This window comes from Phyllostomus hastatus, unplaced genomic scaffold, assembly GCF_019186645.2.
Source record: "Phyllostomus hastatus isolate PE091 unplaced genomic scaffold, TTU_PhHast_1.1 phas_scaffold_216, whole genome shotgun sequence".
In the NCBI taxonomy this organism is placed as follows: Eukaryota; Metazoa; Chordata; class Mammalia; order Chiroptera; family Phyllostomidae; genus Phyllostomus; species Phyllostomus hastatus.
In genome coordinates, this window is record NW_025334018.1 from 14905700 (window position 1) to 14928070 (window position 22371).

Sequence of the window (22371 nt, forward strand, 5' to 3'; positions counted from 1 at the left end):
TAAACAACTGGAAAACTAATTTGCTCTAATACTAAAAAGCTGTTAAAAAATGAGACCACAGAAATAGTTGTTGAGTAGCTAAGAGATAAGTTAAAATATTTCACTTAGAAAATGAATATGACTATTTTTATTCTAACATGAAAATACAACGTTTATTTATAAAACATATGTCAGGTTCTGGCAAACAAAATTACTAGACTATAAATTCCTTAAATAGAAACTACAGCTTCACATCTCAGTTTTCATCAAAGAGCCTAATACCGGTCACTCAAACATCTGTTCAATGCCTAAATCTGAAATCTACTAATGAAATTATGCAACACTTTCACAAGCACACACTGGAAGTTAAACGGTATTTCAAAAGGTATCAATGATTTGGGCTAGATACTGAAAGCCACATAAAATCCAAGATAGTGTTAAAATTTCAACTGCTAAAATAATCAAGTTATGGTTGCTTGCTTAATGTTCTATAATCCTTGTCTAGAACAGAATGATTCTGTTTCTAAATGAATTGAAAAATGTCCCTGGAAACACAGTGAATGAATCTACTATCTGGATTACACGTCTGACAGATCTGAACCATTCAGTCTGCAACAAGACAGAATTTCCTACTGCTGCTAACTTAGACTCTCGTAAACTGCATTTGGGGTTTGTCCAAAGAAACAGTTGGAGCCAGTTCTTTGTGCCTCTCTTACAACCAGAATAAGTGAGTAAGACAGCATAGTACTGCAAACAACCACGAAAGTTATAGAAAGGCACTTGAAGTTTGAATGAATCCAACAGTGTCTTTTTAAATCAGTTATAATGTGTTTGGTATATTCCTTATTCTTATGGGGTTACATATGTAATTCCAGATTTGGTTAACTTTACCATTCCACATTTTGAACCACTCTCTACCAATGTGAACTGAATAGGCTAGAAAAAGCAAACTACATCTGGGAAAACTGGATATGCAAAGAAGTTTTTTTCAAGATTTACATAACAAATTTATATCGCCTAAATAAATGTCATTACTAAAAAAAAAGCCATTAACTTGTCTAATGATTAAAGTAAGCTTTGTAGAACATATTTAATCCTCCAAGTGTATATCATGTACTTCTGAAAATTATACTAAAAGAATTACTTTTCAACCACTTATAAAAACACACCATTTCTTGTTTTGACTTCATCTTAAGTATCACATACAACTGCCTTTCCTTATTGGTGAACACTCGCCCTTCGACCTCCAAAGGCCTGCCCTCTTAACCAGGCACCTCAAAGCTGTGTAAAGCGGCCTGGAGAGCAATGATGTGAATCATTCCGCGCAAACCCACAACCAACATTACAAAACTTCAATGTGTGCATGGGCCAGTATTACCTCTGTGAAAGGACTGAAGGGCACATAAAAACTACCCCAAGTTTCATGCATAAAAAATGAAAGCGTAAGTATTTTTCTGCTTAACACAAATCTTTTTCATAAGATGTCACTGGCATTAAGTCTGGCAGCAAACGATACAAGAATGAGCAGAAAATACCGTATTTTGCCGTGTATAATGTGCTCCCATATATAATGCACACACATTTTTGTGTGCGCATTGTACACGGGATTATTATACCCCACTACCATATCCATGGTAGATAATCATTATGCCCATGCATAATGAGCATCCTTATTTTTCCCTCAAAAATTTGGGCAAAAAAGTGTACATTACGCACGGCAAAATATGGTACTTGAAATATGACACAACTCTTTTTTAAATTGATGAGTTTGATTTGAAAAGGAACATTAGAAGGAAGTTTATGTTCATAAATTTTAAACTCACTAAAATATTAATATATAAATGGTTTATATGAGATATTTTTATTGGACTGGCCAAAACGTCTATTACTTTTTTTTCCATAAAATAGACACATTTTTCATTGTCACCAATAACTTTACTGATTTGGATATTTTGAGTCTGTCGGCTATCTCCTGTTATTGGCTTCTAGTGGGTACAGGCTGGGGTGCTGCTAAACACCTCCCAATGCATAAGACAGCTAGCCCCACAGCAGAGAACTTTTTTGACCAAAATGTCAACAGTACCAAGAAACTTGGCAAACCGCTTCTGACACATTTGATCAGTTACAGCACCTTCTCCATACACTGCACAAATCTTTTTTTGCGTTTCAATTGAGTTTTTACCTTTCTTGAAATAATAAAGCATAATACACTGAAAATGTTGTGTATCTTCTTCCATCTTTAATATTAAAATGGCTGCACAAAAATTCACCAATTTTGATTAGTTTTTTTAATGCATGTGGATACGCCATCACAATACAATCTAACAAAATTGTTTCGAGTGAAGTTAAAGACAACTAAGCATTACTAGAGCCATCCTAAGGAAAAAATGTAACAGGCCTTTTGGCCAACCCAATATTAAACTTCTAAAATAAGGGAATTTTGTAACTGGAAGCTTAGGTGTTGTCTGAGGTTCAATGAACAACCCCTGGGTGCACTAGCATGCAGACTCAGGGCTGGGTGCGTGCAGGTAATTCAATTAGTGCAACCCACTCACTTTGTAGATGGAGTTCCCCAGCTCATGCCAAATCCAGCCATCTGGATTTCAGAACCAGAAATGTTGAGCAATGCCCTCAGGGTGGTATAATTTCTATCAAAACAGACTGGCATCGCCCTGGCAGGGTAGCTCAGTTGGTTATAGTGTTGCCTCAATATGCCACGGTTGCAGTTTTGATTCCTGGTCAGAGCACATACAAAAATCAACCAATGAGTGCATAAATAGTGGAACAAATCCATTTCTCTATTTCTCCCCCCCCTTCCTCTCTCTCTAAAAAAAAAAATCAATTAAAAAACAGACTGGTATCATCCTCCTTTAAAAACTAAAATTTCAAAGCTGCAATGCAGACCTTATTTAACAGACACAATAGTCTGTGTTTTGAATAAGTATAAAGAATTGCAATGATTTAAAAACTCAACTGTGAAGAGTCCTCAACAAAGTACTAGTTGCATAATTTATTACAAAGAACAAAACACAGGCTGCCATCGTGGTAAAATTCTAAAGAACAAAAATTAAACCAATTGCAGATACCATTGAAAAATCTCTTTTAAGAAAATAGGAAATTATAACTATGAAAAATTAAATGCTTGACTGGAATGCCAATTGTACCTAAGAGATCATCAACAACATACGAAAAAAGTTCATGGGTAACAGTAAACACTCAAGATTTGAAGTCACTTCACTGTTAGATTATAAAATAAGACAGAGCGCAAAGTTCTATGAGGGCAGAGACACTGTTTAATTCATCTCTCTATTCCCAGCAATTAGCTAATAATACAGATGTGAATTCTAAATGTGACCACTGGAAAACTAAATCTAACAATCTTACATATCTCTTTTTATACTTCTCATTATCTTTAAAGTACTAAATAATGATACTCAATGCAGGTGACATCGCCATGAAACTTAAGATCAACAACTGTGGCTACTTCTTTAACTAGTGCTACTTACACTCAGGAGCAATTCATAGATACAACACCAAGAACACAAGTATATTCACATACTTGGATTCAGTAGTAGTTCTGGAAATCAACCCCAAGGAAATATTCCAAAAGAAAGAAAAAGGTTATACACAAAAATGCCCATTTCATTGTCATTTTAATAGGGGAAAAGGAAACTACCTACATGCCTAACAGCAGGTGGATGGACTAATTTGCAACCAGTGAAAAAGATTTAAAATCATGATTATCCTCTTGATTGGTCTTCCTGCTTCTACTCTTGCCTCCCCCCATTCCACCGAGCGGACTTCCACACAACAGCCAGAATGATTCTCACAAACTTAAGTGAGAACAGGTCTCTCTCAGACTCAACACCCTCTACGGCTTCCCATCTCACTCGTAGTGAAATCCATAGTCAAGTTCTTACCCAGCCTGCAAGGCCTTACAGCGTAGGCCCGGCTACTTCTCTAACCTCAAGGGCAACTCTCTCTCTTTCCCTCTTGCTCACTCGCCTTCTAGTTGTTCTAAAAAAAGGCAAAGCACACGTCTTTGCACTTGCAGTTCCCTCTGCTGGGACCCTTCTTCTCCAAAAGCACACATCCCTCGCTTCCCTCAGGTCTCCGCTCTGGTCTCACGTCGCCCCTGCCTGTATTTTTACCTTCACTGTTTCACGGTCCTCTCACCCTACTTCGTTCTTTGGCATAAAATCTGACATACTTTTATGTATGTGGTTATGGCTCATCTCTCCTGATTGGAACATAAACTCTGTGACAGTAAGGACTTTGTTTTATTCCCAAAGATAGACAAAAAGCACTTGTTGAATTAACACTGAATGTTGATACAATAATTATTAACTACATTAAATACCATGCATATAAACAAGATTGGAAGAGAACAGGAAAACTGAAGTTTGATTTGTGAACATTCTCAAGTGCTGTTCATACTGTTCAGAAGTTTGCACAATAAAAATTGTAATTATGATTTTAGGCTTCCAAAAGCAACTATAGCAATCTGATTTCCTTGGAAGCCATCAGTAACTGTTAATGACTGGCAGCAGCTATTAAAGAGAACTTTGCCCCATCAACTTGCAATAACAATCACTCTTAAATCTTGTTCCCAAGGACCCAAAGTTTAATCTGCAAGTGTAAAGACTGCCATTCCTGAGGACACACAGAAAATGAACAAAGGCTTCTGCACAGCTTTCAAACGGAACCGGAACCGCGTAATCATCAGGGCTCCGGTTTACTTTTCAGACAGGTATCCGTGGTTGGCTTCAGAGGGTCCCTGTAACTGCGTGCAAAATTTTGTGCATAAATGCCTATTACTTATTTTTACATATTAAAATTCTGCAGAGTCTATATATTTCATTATATTCTCAGAAATGTCAGTGGCCTAGAAAGGGTCAAGAATTACTATTTTATATATTGGAAGTGAAATGCAACATTCAAACGTGCACTACCGCTCAAAAGCATTGAAGATATATAATACCTAGTCCCATTCTGTAATCATTCAAGTCACTCAAGAAATACTGAGTACCTACCAGGCCCGGTGTAATCCTCAACAACTTCCATCTAATTATAGTTTGCAGTACAAAATTCAAAATACAGAGGAAGCACAAGATTCACCGAAACGCCAGAATAAAAAGGAATTTCAACCAACGCAAATGTAATTTCAAAACAGAAAGCGTTATAGGAAATCATAAAAAAAAAAAGACACAAAGGAACTCGGGGCCTGATTTAGTGCTTTTTATGTCAAAATATGGCAGATATCAATTACATCAAAAGAAAAGAAAGACTACACATACGCACGCCCACCCCCACACACTGACAGGAAACCAAAAGAAAGTTTCCAAATCCTGTTTCCAGCAGCACCCCTTCCGAGGCTGCCCTTCAGCGTGCTTTTGAAGGTAGGAGCCCCACGTTAGCGCTGAGAGCTGATACTTGACCCTGACTGTGATTAAAAGCAGAAAGAAGCCTCCTCCCACACTCAGGAAGCAGAAAACTGTGGCCACCTGTAAGGCCGTGGCCCAATAACCTCCTGCCCTCTTACTGGTCCCTTTCATTTCTTACACTCTCCTCCCTTCAAAGCAACGACAGAACGATGCTCCCTCCCAAAAAGGAACACCTAACCGCTCAACGCTGGTTCTCCTCCCAAGAAGTCAAAAGGTCCCCTAAACTCTGGCTGTTAGCCCCGTGAAAAGACCCCATTTTTTTAGGCACAAGTGTCTGTCTTCCCTCATTTTCTCCCCATAGCAGTCAATTACACAATTCAGCTTAAGACACTGTCCCTGAACTTCCTGAATGAGGGGGCAAACGACACCCCTACTAGCACCAGTTCGAGGGAAAACGAGAATCAGACGCACCTCGTCCCTAACAAATTGAGGGAAGCAGAGACCCCCACGAGGCAACGCCGACACGGCGAACACATGGCAGGCTACGAGGACCTGGGCAGGAGAGGGCGGGAAAGGGGCCGGGAGGTGGAGTGGGGCGTAGAGATGTCAGCCCCGCGCCCCGGGGGATAAAGGAAGGCAAGGGAGACCCTGGACCCTGACCGCCAGAACACAGGGCAACGCTCCCGTCCACCCGCACCTCGCCAGCACTGGGGGGAGGGCAAAAAATTCACCCGACGCGCCCATCCCCTCTTCGCGTGCCCCCAAAGGGAGAACTGGGTTTAAAGGAGGATCTGACCCTAGTCTGGGGACACGCGAGAGGAAAACAGCGGCGATGTCCGCTCTTCTGTATCTCGCAGGCTACGAGGGGCGAGGGCACTGCGTCCGGGGAGATGGCGAGGGAAATGGGCTTGTGCCATGACACCTCCGGGAGTTGGAGGGTGGGGGACACAATGTCCTCTTTCTCTCCCACACCCGGCCCGGGCCCCTCCCGTCCGTCTCCCGCAGGCCCAGCCACAGTCGACCGGCTCCCTCCGCGGGCGTGGTTGGCTCTGGCCCTGGCGGCGGCTGCCGGGCCTCCGCGAGCCCTGGCCCCTCCCGCCCGCCAGGCCCCCGGGCCGCCGCCCCGGACACCGAGGGAACGCGGAGGAGGAAGGGGGAGCCACGGGACTGACCGGCGACGGGAGTCGCCTCAACCCCGGCTCGGCCGACCCGCGCCCCCCGCTCCCTCTGGGGTGGCTCCGGCTCCCCGCCCCTCACTCACCCCGCCCGGTCCAGCGCCTCCTCCACCTCCTCCTCCTCCTCCTCCCTCCTCTCGGCCGTGGCTCCTGCTTCGGCTCTGCGCGGCGACGGCGGCAGCGGCCTCGACAGCGGCAGCGGCGGCGGCGGCGGCGCCTCCAGAACGCGCACGCACGCAGGACGCAGGGGCCACCCCCTAGTTCCGCCCCGCCCCTCCGAGTTCGCGTCGGCAAGGTTTGGGCCCGCCTTCCGCGCGGCTTTCCGGAGTCCGCTTAAAGGGGCCGCGCAGGAAGGGGTGGAGACAGCTAAGGACCGTGGGGGAGGTGTGGAGAGTCGTGGCTCTGCGGAGGTTGGGGTGTGGGGCTGCGTAAGTTCGGAAACTGAGGAAGGATCCAAAGATTCAGGAGTACAAGCTTGGCGGGGATGCAGTCGTTGGACAAATGCTAATTGAACACCTATTGTGCCCGGCACTATTCAAGGCACAAGGGACAGAGCCATAGGCAGGCAACGGCCCTAGTGAAGCTTGCCTTCCAGTGGGGTGGGAGAGAGGAGACAGACAGCAAACAAACAAAAATTCTAGGTAGGGATAAGTGGTGTGAAAAAAATAATAAAGCTGGGAGGAGGTGACTTCATAGCTGACCGGGTATTTCCACTCAGGGGAAACCTCTGAGCACATGCAGGTATGATATGCAAGTATGAGCCTAGCCAATACCTGGGGCGAGGGAAGGCCGGTAGGATAGCCTTTCCACTCTGAAAGAAAATCAGCATAAGCTCGGAGGTGGGAATGCGCCTGGCTTGTTGCCGGAGCAACAAAAGGCCAGCATGGCTGAGGAGTCAACTGACCAGAGAGCCAAGAGTAGGCTGAGAGGTGGGGAAGTGGCCAGATCTTATGGAGTCTTATGGGCCGTTATAAGAACAACAAAGTCATGGGAGGGTGAGTAGAGGAATGACAACTTATGATTCCCATATTTAAAAGTTACTCTTGCTAATGTGTGTAACATACGCAATAGGGAAACGAGTCAAGAGGCTGCTTGTGGTGGACTGGAAGAGGATGGGGGCAGGGAAGGGCTGAGAAGAGGACAGTTCAGACACATTTCTAACAGGTGATTTTGGCGGAGTGTGTGAAGGAACAACAAGATTATGGATGATTCTTAGGTTCAGGGCCTTGACGGATGGGTTAATGGCATGCCCTTGAATGAGTTGGGGGAGATGCAGAAAATGTGGGGTGAGGGAAGTCGGGAGCTCTGTGTTGCACGTTACATCGCACAAGTTACATGAGGTGCTTGGTAGACGTGTCCAAGTGGAGATGAAGAGTAGACCATTGGATATAAGTCTGAAATGAAGCTTTAGGTTTGGGATTCATCAGCACAAAAACGATTTTTAAGCCTTAGGTTTACATAAAATCGCTTGGGGAGGAAAAATAGCTGTGGGGGAAGGACTAAAAGGAACCCAACACTTGGAGTTTTCGTAGAAATGGAGAAGATAGGATGAACACCCAGAGAGGGTGGAATGTTAGAAGATAAGAATTGTTTCAGGAAGGTGGGAGTGATCCATCTTAAATACTGATTAAATGAGTAAAGGGAGATCTGAGAATTCGAAGGCTGGATTTGGCCTGATGAAGGTAGCTCCTGTCCTTGACAGAAGCAGTTTCAATAGGGTCAAAGGGGAGAAAGTCTGATTAGGGTATGTTAATGAGAGAATGGGAGGTGAGGAAGAGAAAGCGTTTATAGCAACTCCAAGGAGCTCTTAAGGAACTTCCCTGTAAAGAGCAACTGAGAACCAGGCCTTAGCCAGAGGATTACTTGGGATCAAGGGAGGGTATTTTAAAATGGAAGAGGTTTCCTCGTGTTGGTATACTAGAATGATCCCCTAAGGTAGAACGGTGATGGGGCCGAAGATACGAGAGCACGACTGGAGAAAGGTTGTCCTCACCCACGGGAGAGGCAACTGGACCTGGCAGAGAAATGAAGGGGTTGACCTTGGATGGGAGCAAGGACACTGTTCACACACTATTTTTGGAGAGAACACAAAGGCTGTGGGTGCAAATGCAGGTATATCAGGTAGTACACTGGGCGGCATGCTTAGGCTACTGTGGAGCAGGAGCGGGCAGGTGGAACTGAAATCCAGCTCCTGTTCTACCAACCAAACTGTGAGGCCACATCAGCCTGGAGAAGGGGCATCTTTTCTAATTACTCCGCCTAAAGGAGTGGTGGTGCCTTTTAGCAACCCCCCCCCCACACACACAGTGCACCTTTTCCTCTTTGTATTGTCTGTGCCAGCTGCCTCACTGGGTTTGATGAGTTAGATATGGACTGTGTGCTTTCCTTTATGTGATAGCTGTGATTGGGGATGGGCTATTGGCAATTTGAGGAGATAGAAGAAGGTGAGAAAGGATGCCCTTGGAGAGTAGAAGAGTTACTAGAGAGGTGTAGTAGTCTGGACAACGCTGAGGGCCCTCTGGAGTTCATGGTCCTATACTGAAAGCAAGACCACACAGCAAGATTGTGTGGTTTACCCCCTGGGTTTTGCTGGTGAAGGTCAATGAGAGGGGGAGGGGAACATGCCAGGGAGGGGTAACAGTGATAGACCTCGGAACCTCAGCCAGGAAGGAAGAGAGGGCACGTCCCAAAGTGGTGGAGCCAATGGTTCGGTGGTCCCTGTGGGAAAGAACAGCTCAAGAGGAAGCAATCAGTCCGTGGAGGCAAGGGGACTTTCCAAGGATGGAGCATGGGGAAGGGTGAGCGAGGCAGCGAGGCGGCTGGGAGAGGGGAAGTGAAGGTAGCTGTGGGAAAAGAGGGTTTCGGCACTGCAGCGCCCTGGTCCCCCGCCCTCCTCCCAGTTTCTGTGTGAGCCTTGGCCTGGCAGAGGTGGAGGGGGCTGCAGGAGTGGGGGAGAAACAAGCTGTAGGGGGGAATAACCCAACTAGATGCTGCCTGGCCCCTTCACAAGCACTGGGAGAGCCCCCTGGGTGCTCTGCTTTGCCCGCTCTCTCCTTTCACCCCGGACGGACAGCCCAGCCGAGCGTTTGCGTAGGTATTTTGTTCTGCCAGGTCTTTGAAATGAAGGACATCTTTCCCCCCCAAATCCAGCTCCTCCTCGTCCCGATTTCCCTTTTTGGCTCAGGGCACTGCCTTTCTCAGTTACTCAGCCACCAGACCTCAGCGGAACCCGTCTTCCCCCTCCCGTTCCCAGTTAGTCCCCGAAGTGCAGCCACCCGCACCGTCCAGCAGCTCATTCTGCCAGACGGGAGTGTCCTACCCCTGCGTCGCCCGACGCAGAGGCCACAGGTGGCTCTCGAGCGCTTGAAATGGGGCTGATACAACTGAAGAACTGGGTTTTAACTCTTCCTTAACTTCAGTGAATTTTAATTTGATTTAAACAGCCACACGCGGCCAGGGGTTCCCATGTTAGACAGGTGTAGCTCCTTCCCACACAGTGTCTCTTCCCTCTGTCCTCTCTGTCCGCTGGCTGCTGCCCGAGGTCAGGGACGGGCAACCTGTAGCCTAGGCTTCCGTTGTGGTCTCCCGCTTGGTCTGCTTGGTTTCTTCCCCTTCAGTCCCTCTTGTCTTCTTGCCAGAACCGTCTCTCTATAGCAGGGGCCAGATCCCCACCCTATTTACAACAAATTCATCAGTAGTTCTCTGTCAAATTGGGTACAAACTACTGAGTCTGCCGTTCGCCCAGCAGCGTATCTCCTCCATCTCACTTCTCCAGCCTGACCTTGCCCTTCACCCTTACGGAGACAGGGCTGGTTCTCAAGCAAAGTCGAACTACTCCCTCTAATTCCTACCAACTCTTTACAAAGGAGCCAGCTCACTTGCCTAAACTGTCTCTGCCTGGGACATTGCCTCCCACCCCTCTTCCAGACCCCCAGTTTGTTGAAATCCTTGAAGGCCTGTCTCATGTTGCAGCTCCTACCTGGAACCTGTTCTGATTTTTTCTCTCTCTGAAATGTCACTGTTTCTGGGTTCAAGGACACTGCCTTGTCCTTTGTTTTGTGTATTCATTTTATTCCTATTACTAAATATTCCTCCTTGCAGAGTGTTTTGATCATGCCAGTGTCCTTTGCAGTGTCGGTCTGTCGTCTTTTATGTCCACTGAGTGCCCCTCCACTAGTCACCAAGTTGAGTTACACACCTTTGTGGAATCCTGTGAAGATGTCCTTATGCCCTAGGAGAAACAGAAAGAAAATGCAGCAGAAGCTGGAAGGCAGTTATTTTATGGCATCCCTGTCACAGCTGAGAATGTCTTCAGTTGGAAGGCCAAGTTTGATGCCAAACTCCTGAAGATGCGTAAGCAAGAAATGAAAGGAGAATACTCAGGAAAAAATAAATTAAGCGGGAAACAGCTCTTTGAGACCGATAGACTCTGGACCCATGATGTCCAGTTCTCGGAGGGTGCTGGAAACAATGTCGGGGTGGACGAGCCTGTTCCAGGAAATGGATGACTTGGAGCCGGAGGGTGACGAGGACCATCCAAATTCCAAAATTGCTGACCCAAAGCGTGACTTCACTGTCGAAGGGACTGTCATCGCCTTATGCAGAGAGGCTGGACAGCCACAGCATCTGTGCCTGTACGGACAGGGTGTGGGTTTTCTTTCTTTTTTTTTCTTTCTTTCCTAAGAAAAAAAATAATGTTAGGGGAATATTCTTTTTTCCCCCAGCTTCCACTATCATGTATTTTTCCTAGAATCTGGATTCAATTAACTGCCGCAAGACAGTGCTCAATACCATTTAAGCCTCACTCTAGGTTCTTTAAACTCCCTCAGTATGGGTGAATGTGAACACGCATTCCAGTAAAACTGGGAAAGTACAGTCAGACGTGCCAACAAGTTTACTCAGTATCGATAGAGCTACAAAGTTTTATATGTGACTCGGGGACTTGCATGGAACAGACTTTGGCCTTTAGAAAATAGCTTACACATAAACAAAGTTACCCTTTGCTTATCTGTGCTAACCTAGTTAGTGTTACACCAGTGGACCCATGCTTTTACTATTATTCTTCCTCTGGCTTTCATCATGCAAGTTAAGAAACTGACCTTAAATAAAAATAAAGCCACGAGCTTTTCTAACATGAGAGTCAAACTTCCGAAGAGAAACAGACTGGCTACATAGCCTTTCCTTCCGAATGCTCCCTAAGCCCAGGGCACTCTAATCCTAGAGAGCGTGACATGCCTGGAAATGTCAGGACCTGCCTAGCTGCTGCTAGGGTCAATTTATGGAAAAGGCCTTTGAGAAGCATTCAGATTGTGATACAGATCAATGAAAAGAGGCTTCCATCTAACAAAGGTTGAGAAATGTATTTTTAGACCTCAGCCTCTCAGAAACCTATAAACCAAAAGAAGAATCACATCTGCTGTGCCTAATACACTTTTCCTATTGGTGCAGTGGTTTTTACATAAAAATACACCTTACATGTGTAGTTAGTACCTTATGCACATTACGCACATTTATTCAACAAACCTTAACGGAGTGCTTGCTACTTGCCAGATACTCAGGCTCCTTGCTGGGGATACAAAGATGGAAAAGATATTATGGTCCCCACCTTCAAGAAGGTAAAACTGGGACCTCACCTTGGTATGTCGTTTTACAGTTTTCAAAACGATTCCACAGAACCTAATTTAATCCTAGCAATGATGTCGTTAAAGTATGTCATTGTGGAGAGGGGACAACTTGCTCGGTGGGAATTAAATGAATTGCACAAAAGCACAGAGCTATTAATTGGCAAGATCTCAAACTGGAACCGATCTCTGGGTGACAAAACCTTGGTTGAGTTAGAATGTAATTGTCCTGTGGGCAGGGACCTGATCTGTTCTGTTCATTACTGCATTCCCAGAGCCTAAAAAAGTTCCAGGCATGTGGTAAGTTCTCAATAAATATTTTAGGAGTGTGTGTGTTGTGGGGAGAGAGAGAGAATGTATACTATATTCTGTTGTGTTCGTGCACACCCGTGTCTTTGGCCCAAACTTTCAGAAAAAAAGTCTTTCATTTTAATTTTAGTTCAATTTTTTATTTATTTATATTTAGTTAATTTTTTTGTATTATAAAGGATCTTTGGCATTTATTTTTCAACATGTTATGGTACAAGAAATTTTATGTAACACATAATTACAAAACACAAGAACAGATACAAGGCATTTGAGACACTACCCATGTATAATGCACACCTTAATTTTTCCCTCAAAAGTTTGGGCAAAAAAGTGGGCATTATACACAGCAAAAATACAAGTATGTGCTAAATGGAGCTTCTCTAGAACAGTGCTACTCAAAACGTGATCCATACACCAGTGCTGGTCTGCAGAATTCTTGACTGTGTTGTCCTCGTCCATTTCGACTGCTGTAACAAAGTACCGCAGACAGAGGAGCTTACGAACAACAGCAAGGAGGTTGTTTTCTTTATTTCTTACGGTCCTGGGAGATTCAAGTCTGAGATCAAGGTGTCAGCGTGGTCATGGTCCAGTTAGAGGCTTCTTTCTGGTTCTTCACGATGTCTTTCTGCCTCCCCTCCCGCTGGGAGGGGCTTGGGAGCTCTCTGGGGCCTCTTTCACAGGGGCACCCACCCCTTTGGGGGGGCTCCACTCTCACAGCCTCAGCACCTGCTGGGTAGCCACCTGATGCACCATCTTTGGGGAGTCAGGACTTCAACATGTGAACTTTGGAAGGAAACAACCACCCGACCATAGCAGCAGTTGGCCTTAACATAAGGCCAGAAAGGGAGAATGAGCACTTGGAATATTTTGTGGCAACTTGACATTGCTGTGCCATACAAGTGATCAGTAGACGTCTTGTTGAGCAGAATGTGGACCATAGAGGTGCCGTCCAGCTTCTGTGCTGAGTGACGTGGTGTGAGCTCTGCGCTTGTCATCTGGCACCTAATTTTTTTTTACCTTTTTACCTCCCTTCAGCCACTTTTTCCACTCTGTGAGCCCCTGCCTCTGGCAAACACCAATCTGTTCTCTAGAGCTATGAGTTTGGTTTATTTTAGATTCTACATGGAAGATGGGTCATACGGTATTTGTCTTTCTCTATCTCTCTCTAATTTATTTCACAGCGTATGGGCAAGACTTCATATTTTCATGACTGAATAATATTCCATTGTGTGCATGTGTGTGTATGTGTGTATGTATGTATATTGAAATTTCTTTCATTCATCGATGGCCACTTTAGGCTGCTTCCACATATTGGCTATTGCAAAAAGTGCTGCAATGAACATAGGGATGCATATCTTTCCCAATTAGCATTTTCAGGTATTTTTTTTTCACATATATACCCAAGAAGTAGAATTGCTAGATCATATGGTAGTTCTATTTTTAATTTTTGAGGAACTTTGTACTGTTTTTCATAGTGGTTGGACCAATTTACATTTTTACCAACAGTGCAGAAGAGTTCCCTTTTCTCCATATTCCTGCCAGTGCATCATTTCTCGTCTTTTTGGTAATAGCCATTCGAAAAGGTGTGAACTCATAGATCATTGTGGTATTGATTTGCATTTTCCTGATGATCGATGATGTTGAACATCTTTTCACACACCTGTTGAACATTTGTTATATCTTCTCTGGAAAAATGTCTATTCTGACCTTCTGCCCATTTTTTAATTGGATTGTTAGGGTGCTTTTGCTATTGACTCGTATGAGTTCTTTATTAATTTTGAATATTAATGCTTTCTCAGATATGATTTACAAATATTTTCTCCCATGCAGTAGGTTGCCTTTTGTTTTGTTGATGGTCTTCTTTGCTGTGCAGAAGCTCTCTAATTTGATGTAGTCCCACTTGTTTATTTTTGCTTCTGTTGCCCTTACTTTTGGTGTCAAATTCCTAAATCACCACCAAGACCTATGTCAAGGAACTTACCACCTGTGTTTTCTCTAGATTTATGATTTCAGGTCCTACATCAATTCTAAGTTAATTTTGCATAAGATAGTGGTCCAATTTTTACCCTTTTGCACGTGGCTGTCCAGTTTTCCCAACACCATTTATTGAAGAAACTGTCCTTTTCCCATTGTATGTTCTTGGCTCTTTTGTTTTAAATTAATTTACCAGATACAAATGAATTTATTCCTGGGCTCTCTATTGTGTCCTATTGATGCATGTTTCTGTTTTTATGCCAATCCCATACTCTTAATTACTATACCTTTGTAGTAGAGTTTGAAATCAGAGAGTGATATCTACAACTTTGTTCTTCTTTCTCAAGTTTGCTCTGGCTATTGGGGGTCTTTTGCAGCTCCACACAAATTTTAGGGTTGTTTGTTCTATTTCTGTAAAAATTGCCATTGGAGCCCTGCTTGGCGTGGCTCAGTGGAATGAGTGCTGGCCTGCAAGCCAAACGGTGGCTGGTTCGATTCCCAGTCAGGGCACATGCCTGGGTTGCAGGCCGGGTCCCCAGATGGGGGCATGTGAGAGGCAACTGATCAATGTTTCTCTTGCACATTGATGTTCCTCTCCCTCTCTTTCTCCTTCCCTTGCCCTCTCTCTAAAAATAAATTTAAAAAATCTTTTTAAAAATTGCCACTGGAAGTTTCACAGAAATGGCATTGAATCTGAAGGTTGTTTTAGGTAGAATGAACATGTTAACAATATTAATCCTTTTAATACATTAGCCTGGAATATCTTTCCACTTATTTGTGTCTTCAGTTTCTCTCCTTAATATTTTGTAGTAGTTTTCACCTCTTTAGTTAAATTTATTCCTAGATATTTTGTTCTTTTTTATGTGATTATAAATAGGATTGTTTTCTTAAATTCTCTTTTTGAGAGTGTGTTGTTAGTGTATAGAAATTCGACAGATTTTTATGTATCACTTTTGTATCATACAATTTCACTGAATTCATTTGTTTTAACAGTTTTTGATGGAGTCTTTAAGGATTTCTATATATAATATTATATCATCTACAAGTTGTGACAGTTTTACTTTTTCCTTTTCAATTTTGGTGTGTTTTATTACTTTTCTTGCCTAATTGCTCAGGCTAGGACTTCCAATACTGTATTGAATAACAGTAGTAAGAGTGGGCATCTTTGTCTTGTTCTGGATCTTAAGAAAAGCTTTCAGCTCCTCACCCTTGAGTGTGATGTTTGCTGAGAGCTTGTCATACACAGACTTTATTATGTGGATGTGCATTTCCTCTCTACCCATTTTGTGGAGAGTTTTTATCACAAATGCATGTTGAATTTTGTCAAACACTCTTTCTGCATCTATTCAGATGATCCAATGATCTTTATTTCTCACTTTGCTAATGTGGTGTATCATGTCAATTGACATGTATATGCTAAACCATCCTTGCATCCCAGGAATAAATCCCACTTGATTGTGGTTTATGATCCTTTGAATGCATTATTGAATTGATATTTTGTTGAAGATTTTTGTCTCAATGCTCATCAGAGGTATTGGCTTGTAATTTTCCTGTGTTGTCCTTGTCTGGTTTCAGTATGAGGGTAACTCTGGCCTCATAAAATAAGTTTGGAGAAGTTTCCTTCTCTTCTCTTTTTGGAAAGAGTTTGAAAAGAATGGGTCTTTAAATGCTTGATAGAATTCACTGGCAGAGTTATCTGGTCCTGGACTTCTGTTGGTGGGCAGGTTTTTGATTCCTGAGTCACTCTCCTTACTAGTAGAGACTCTGCCCAGGTGTTCTGTTTCTTCATGAGTCAGCCTTGGTAGATTGTGTGTTTTAGGAATGTAATCATCCAATTCTAACCATGTTGGCTATTTGCCACCCACCTCACTCTCCTCGTGGATACTCTTCATGCCTTTGGAGTAAAAGTGTCAGCAACAGATTTGAAGAACATTTTTGTTAAGTTTTCTTTTCTTTTTTTTTTTAACCACAACCTATGGTGAGACTCCATGGGATTAAATGCAGGTTCTACTACTTATTCACCATGCAACTAGGGCAAATTCTTCACTTCTTGCAGCCTCAGAGTTGTTCTCTGTAATATGGTACCAATAAAAGTACAAAATTCCATAAGGTTTTGGTAAAAATTAAGCGATCAGGCATGTAAAATGCTTTTCATAATGACAAAATGTTTTTATATTATAATGAATATTTATTATTATTATTATTATCATTACTATTTCATTCTGGCTCCCTAACAATTTATGCTGTTCAAAAGATTTTTAAAATCTTGACTCTACAGGTAATTCTGTAACTATCCTGGCTTATAAAGAGACAGATGGTCAGTTTTCCATGGTCCACATTATTAAAAGATAATAAAGATCAGCTCATTTCAAAGTCCTTTTCATTTTTTTTTAATGCTTTACGTGATTTGTGGGACAATACATTTGCCTTCTCAGTGGCTACTAAAAGCAGTTTCCCTCCCCTGAGCTGAGGTTCTTTGGGTGGAGAGAGAAGGCATGACGCGCGTGAGTGGGGGGAGGGCACAGGCAGATAAGGAAGAGTCGTGTGTTTGGTGGTGTGTCCAGTGCCCATTTACATGTGTCTGTTACAGGCTTCATATGCAGGGTCCGCTTCCTGCTGAGCAGTAGCCAGCTCATTCTTCTCCACTCCCTTCCATGAACACCACCACGTCTGGAGGGAAGCGGCTACTCAGCCATGCAGCTCTGCAGCTCTTAGAAAGAGTCAAGAATTTTTGCAGCAAGGAAGTAGGATACGGATGACCACCAGGCAGGACCCTGCCAGTCACTGATGAGAAGGCTCCATGCAGGCAGGGGGCCAGAATGTGCCAGCAGTAAGCAAAGTTTTTCTCTTATCAGAAGGGAAAAGCTGGCACTGAACAACGTTATCAAGGAGGACACCATCCCCAGACCAACCCAGCCTTCAATAAATGGAGGGAAAAGGAATCCGAGAGGGCTCGCCCTAACTTTGTGGGTCTGAGTTCACATCGTTCATTCTGTAACAAAACTCAAGCATATGTAAACCACAAGTTAAGCAACCCGAATATATATAGATACATGAATTTACAGAAGGCAGGATAGCATGATGAGGGTGGCTAGATTTAGCAAATAGAAATGCAAGATGTCCAGTTAAATCTGAATTTTAGAGAAAAAACAAATATGTTTTAGAATAAATATGTTCCACACAATATTTGGGTTGTTTATCTGAAATTTAGACTTAACTGGGGATGCTGTATTTTATCTGGCAGCCCGAAGTGTGGTTGAACATTTGGCTCTGGAGTCACACTGTATAAATTCAAATCCTGACCCTGCCACTTACCAGCTGTGTGAGCTGGGACATGTTACTTAACCTCTCTGAAATCCAGTTTCCTTGTGTGTAAAACGAAGACAGCATTTACCTCCTAGAGTTGTTGTGAAGATTAAAAAACACACAAAAAATGTATAATGGTAACAGATACATAGTAAATGCTCAAAAAGGACTAGTTCCTTTTACAGGAAAGGAAAGTGGTTATTTACTCATCAAAAAAAAAGGTTTATGGGCTGGGATGGGAGTAAAGGACAGAAAACTGTACTTGAACAACGATTAAAATAAAATGTAATGCATGGGTTGCAGGCCATGACCCCCAGCAACCGCACATTGATGTTTCTCTCTCTTTTTCTCTCTCTCTGTCCTTCCCTTCCCTCTCTATAAATAAATTAAGAAATCTTTAAAAATAAATAAATAAATAAATACAATTTTTAAAAAAGTTTTAAATTGACATTATAGTCCAAGGGTCTTTTAAAAAAATTTAGTTTGAGATGTTTCCCCTCATCCCATTTTCACGGTACTTTCAATTTTGTTAACAAATTCAATTAATTGCGTTTTAGACCCACTACGTATGGCGTAGAGGAGCACACAGCCAGCATCTTTCAGCATCATCAGTTTTCCTACTTGTTCCCTGGGTTTCTAGCACTTGGGCCCAGTCTCCAAGATGTCCTAAGCTCCAAATTTCCCTGGGAAGTTGGGTAAACTTTCCTAACGTACTGCCTGAGGCTTTGCCAGGAGAAACCCCGGAGGGGAGGGCGGCTCTGGAATGGGGTTTCTTCAGAGTGGGGTTCTGCACTCTGCAGGCCGTTTGAGAGCCATCGCCTTGCCCAAGGAGGTCAGTTCCTGCGCGTGGGACCCATTAGCACCAAGTTCGACAGCACACAAGAGGAAACGTGGTGAAATGTGAGGATCGTTAGACCTGGAACCCCAACATCTGGTTCTACCGCTCGGAGCAAGCAGCCTCGAGAGTTTGAACATTTGCCTCCTCCTTTACAAAGTGAAGAAAACCGGTACTACCTCAAAGGGTGAGAATTAAGTTAAATAAGGTGATATAACAGACACTGCAAGCATTCAATAAATAGTTGTTGAATAAGATGCTCTAATGGAACAGAATAAGCGCTTAATAAATATTTGCCGATATGAGCTTGTTTATTCCTTAGAAGGAAGAGCACAGCACGCTGGAGCAGCCTTGGGGAAGGAGCAAGGCCTGCGCTCGTGCTCCTTGCAGGGCTGAGCTAAGTAAGACGGGAGGTCCTCACCCTGTCCGTATCCGCTTCTGGGTGAGAACCAAAACCTTCCAAACAATGATACAACCTAAGGGGAATTCAAGCAAGGACGCCAGCGTTTCCATCTCCACGGACTCGTGTGTGTGTGTGTGTGTGTGTGTGTGTGTGTGTGTGTGTTGGGGTGGGCGGCGGTGAGATAGGGAAAAGGCCAAAAAAGGAGTCAAAAAATTCCCCGTGCATCTGAATAACTAGTTGAGCCAGATACCAAACTTTGCCTGTAAAAAAATATCAGCTGGAGGCCAGAAAGTGAACATTTCACTTCCACTACATTTACGCTATTGATGCTGAGCTGAGGAAGCAAATCCCAAATTCAGCCAGATTCGGAAATGAGGAACTCGGCTTTTCTGCAGTTTGTACCGGCTAGGCTTGTTACAGCACAAGCGGAGGTAGAATGCATTAGGGGGACAGCACAGCAGAAAAAACTGGAATTCATGAGGACATTCCACCTCAGAGAGTGGAAGTTCCTGCCTGAGCATCTGCTGCTGGTGAATGAGACTCGGCGAAGGAGTGTGGTCATTTCCAGGGGCGGCGAGGGAGCGGGCACTAGGGTTCTGCCAAGGGGGCCACCTAGGGAGGCAGTACATCGGGCTGGAAGGTCCTAAGCAGAGCATCACCGGACAACACGGGGATGATGGCAAACTAGGGCAGTTGTAAGATCAGCTAGACAACTCTTTTAAAAGTCAGTGAATCCACATGTATACAGCTGCTCCTTGACTCACAGTGGGGTGACATCCCTCTAAACCATTGTGGGTCAAAATGCATTCAATACACCTAGCCTGGGGGGAACATCAGGGCTCAGCCCGATCCACCTTAAACACCCCAGAGCGAAATATGCCAAAAAACGCTGGCAACACAGCACACTGTCGTGTGTCCGTGCCTCGCCCACGTGATTGCGTGGCTGATGGGGTGTGCGGCCAGCCAGCACCACGAGAGTATCATACCACGAACTGCTAGCCCAGGAAAAGATCAAAGTCAAAATTCGAAGAACAGTTTCTACTGAACGTGTATCACGTTTGCACCATCGGAAAGTCAAAAACTTGTTGAGTAGACTGATTGCAAGTTGGGCGTGTCTGTACATTGGATATAGACTGTGTGCTCCACAGCTTTGTCAGCCTTCAGGGGATGCTCTACAGTCTCACGTAAAGAAGAGCACCAGCACCCAGTAGGTCCAGTTTAGGGGAAAGGACCCATGAGCTTAGGGGAGATGGAAGAAGAGGAGAAAAAGAAGGCTCTGGAACCAGAGGGTTAAGATCCCTTCAATGATGAACACTTGAGTTAAGAAAAATAAGGAGTCAAGTTTTTGACTCCTTTTTTGACCTTTTCCCTATCTCACTGCTGCCTAAAACAGAGAATGGAAAGAGAACTTGCTGCCAAAGAGGAGGATTTCTGACAAAATTCATTCAGTGTTGGGGATGCTGGGGACATGACTGGAGGCCTCATTTGGGCTTTGAACTTGGCAGAGGGTAGAGGGGAGTGGTCCTCAAGCCCTTCCCTTGCTTCCTGCCACACAGAGGTGCCTGGCATCAGGGAAAAGCCAGGGCCTGTGCCCCTCTGGACAGGCATCTGGTAGACCAGCATCTTTGTGCTGGGAGTTGTAGGGCTTCTCACTGCCCCTCTTCACCCTCTCCGCTGTAATTGCTGAAATGAACAAATCATCACAGACTCAGCCTATGCAATCACCTCGCTAATGCTCATTTGCTGACTTTAATGAGCTCCGGAACCAATTTGTGATCTCACAACCAGCTCCGCGTTACCACCTAAGGAAAGTGCTGTCGCTAGGGAGGCCGACTCCGCGGCCCACAGGTACCTGGACATGAAAATGAACCCCAAGTGGGTTCTTGGGGATGTTCCAAGGCCTCGAAGCCCCCTAACACCACCAAGCACAAAAACGTCAACTGTCGGGTGTGCTGATGAGCCGGCGCCTGTGCCCTACCTGTCCCGCAAACTACCTTCAAGCCCCTTTCGTTCTCTCTTCAACGTTCGCGGCTTCCTCTGCCCTGCCTAAAAAGGAAAGCGCTGCCTCCGAGCTGTTACAATAAAACTATTGGCAGCGTGTAAGGCGAGAACAGAGCCTTGCCTTGGTTTATTGCACCACGCAGATTTATTACACCTCCGGGGAGTAGTGACAACACCGTGACTTGTGGCCTGATCCCGTCCTCGCTCCTGTAGGAGCGCGGTGCCGGGTGCTGGGAGGGCCTGCGGACTCCCTGTAAGGAGCTAAGTAAGCACTGCTGGGCACGCTCTGGGCTCAGTGCCACCAGAGGATGTGGCACCAGTGGCCTGTGCAGGGCCGCGATGAAGTGCAGAGCTGGTGAGGAGACATCGTGCTTGGACGGAAAACAGGGGGAGCCATTTGCCGGGTCTGTGAGGCCAGCGTGTCTGCACTGGCTCATTGCCAGGGGCCAGGCCTTCCCAGACACCTTCCCAGCCACCTTCCTCTCACCACGGGCTCCTCTACCTGAAATCGGAGGAGAATGCAGTTTGGGGACCACAGAGGTGAGGGAGTCCTTTCCAGGGCATTTTACCTGCCTTAAAATTTTCTTTTTTAATCCTCACCTGAGGATATTTTTTCCATCATGTTCTAGAGAGAGAGGAAGGGAGAGAGAGAAACATTGACATGAGAGATAAACATCAATTGGTTGCCTTCTGGCACATACCCTGACCGGGGATCGAACCCACAACCCAGGTATAGGCCTTGACTGGGGAATGAACCTGCGACCTTTTGGTCCATGGGACGTTGCTCCAACCAACCAACTGAGCCAAACCAGCCAGGGCTTACCTACCTTTTGACAGCACCACCCCTGCAAGAATCTGCAACCTTCAAAGTTAAGTCTGTTGAGTTTCTGGGGAACAGTTCACAGAACGCAGGGTTGAAGGCAATCCCCCTCAGGCCAAGGGGCTCCCTCAGGGTGCCAGCCTCACTCTGGGCTGCTTCTCTGTCTCTTCGTCACGGCACCCTGGCCCTGACGTGCCCCATCCATCTTGGCTGCTCCCAGGGAAACTGCTCGGAGGCGCTCGGGCACTCCACTTGCCCAGGGTGACAGTGACAACCTCACAGAGGACAGGGTCCATCAGAGGTGCCCTCCTGCTGCCCAGCTCTCTCTGGAAGCCTGTCATTAGGATTTCTATTTTTTCAGATAATGGGAACTTAATGGGGATTATTTTGGATTTTTTTCACCAGCCAAGGCTTTTGTGCCCGCAGCCCAGCTGCACTGCCTGAATGAAGGGCACCCTGAGTGAGCAAAAGCCGTGGCCCTGGGGACTGCTGACGTGACCTCAGAAACATGGTCCGATCCTACCACCCAGTTTTCTGTCCTCTTATGCCAAGTTTGACCTGAAA

At 44.8% G+C, this 22371-nt stretch overlaps 1 protein-coding gene across 1 annotated transcript in view; it reads right to left on the bottom strand.

Moving 5' to 3' along the window:
• RAP1A (RAP1A, member of RAS oncogene family) overlaps positions 1-6745 on the bottom strand; it is a 64669-nt gene extending 57924 nt beyond the window's left edge. Inside the window, exon 1 of the mRNA XM_045816996.1 lies at positions 6625-6745. The gene's annotated coding sequence lies outside the window, so the exon portion shown is untranslated. The remainder of the gene's footprint in view (positions 1-6624) is intronic.
• Positions 6746-22371: the final 15626 nt, after the last annotated feature.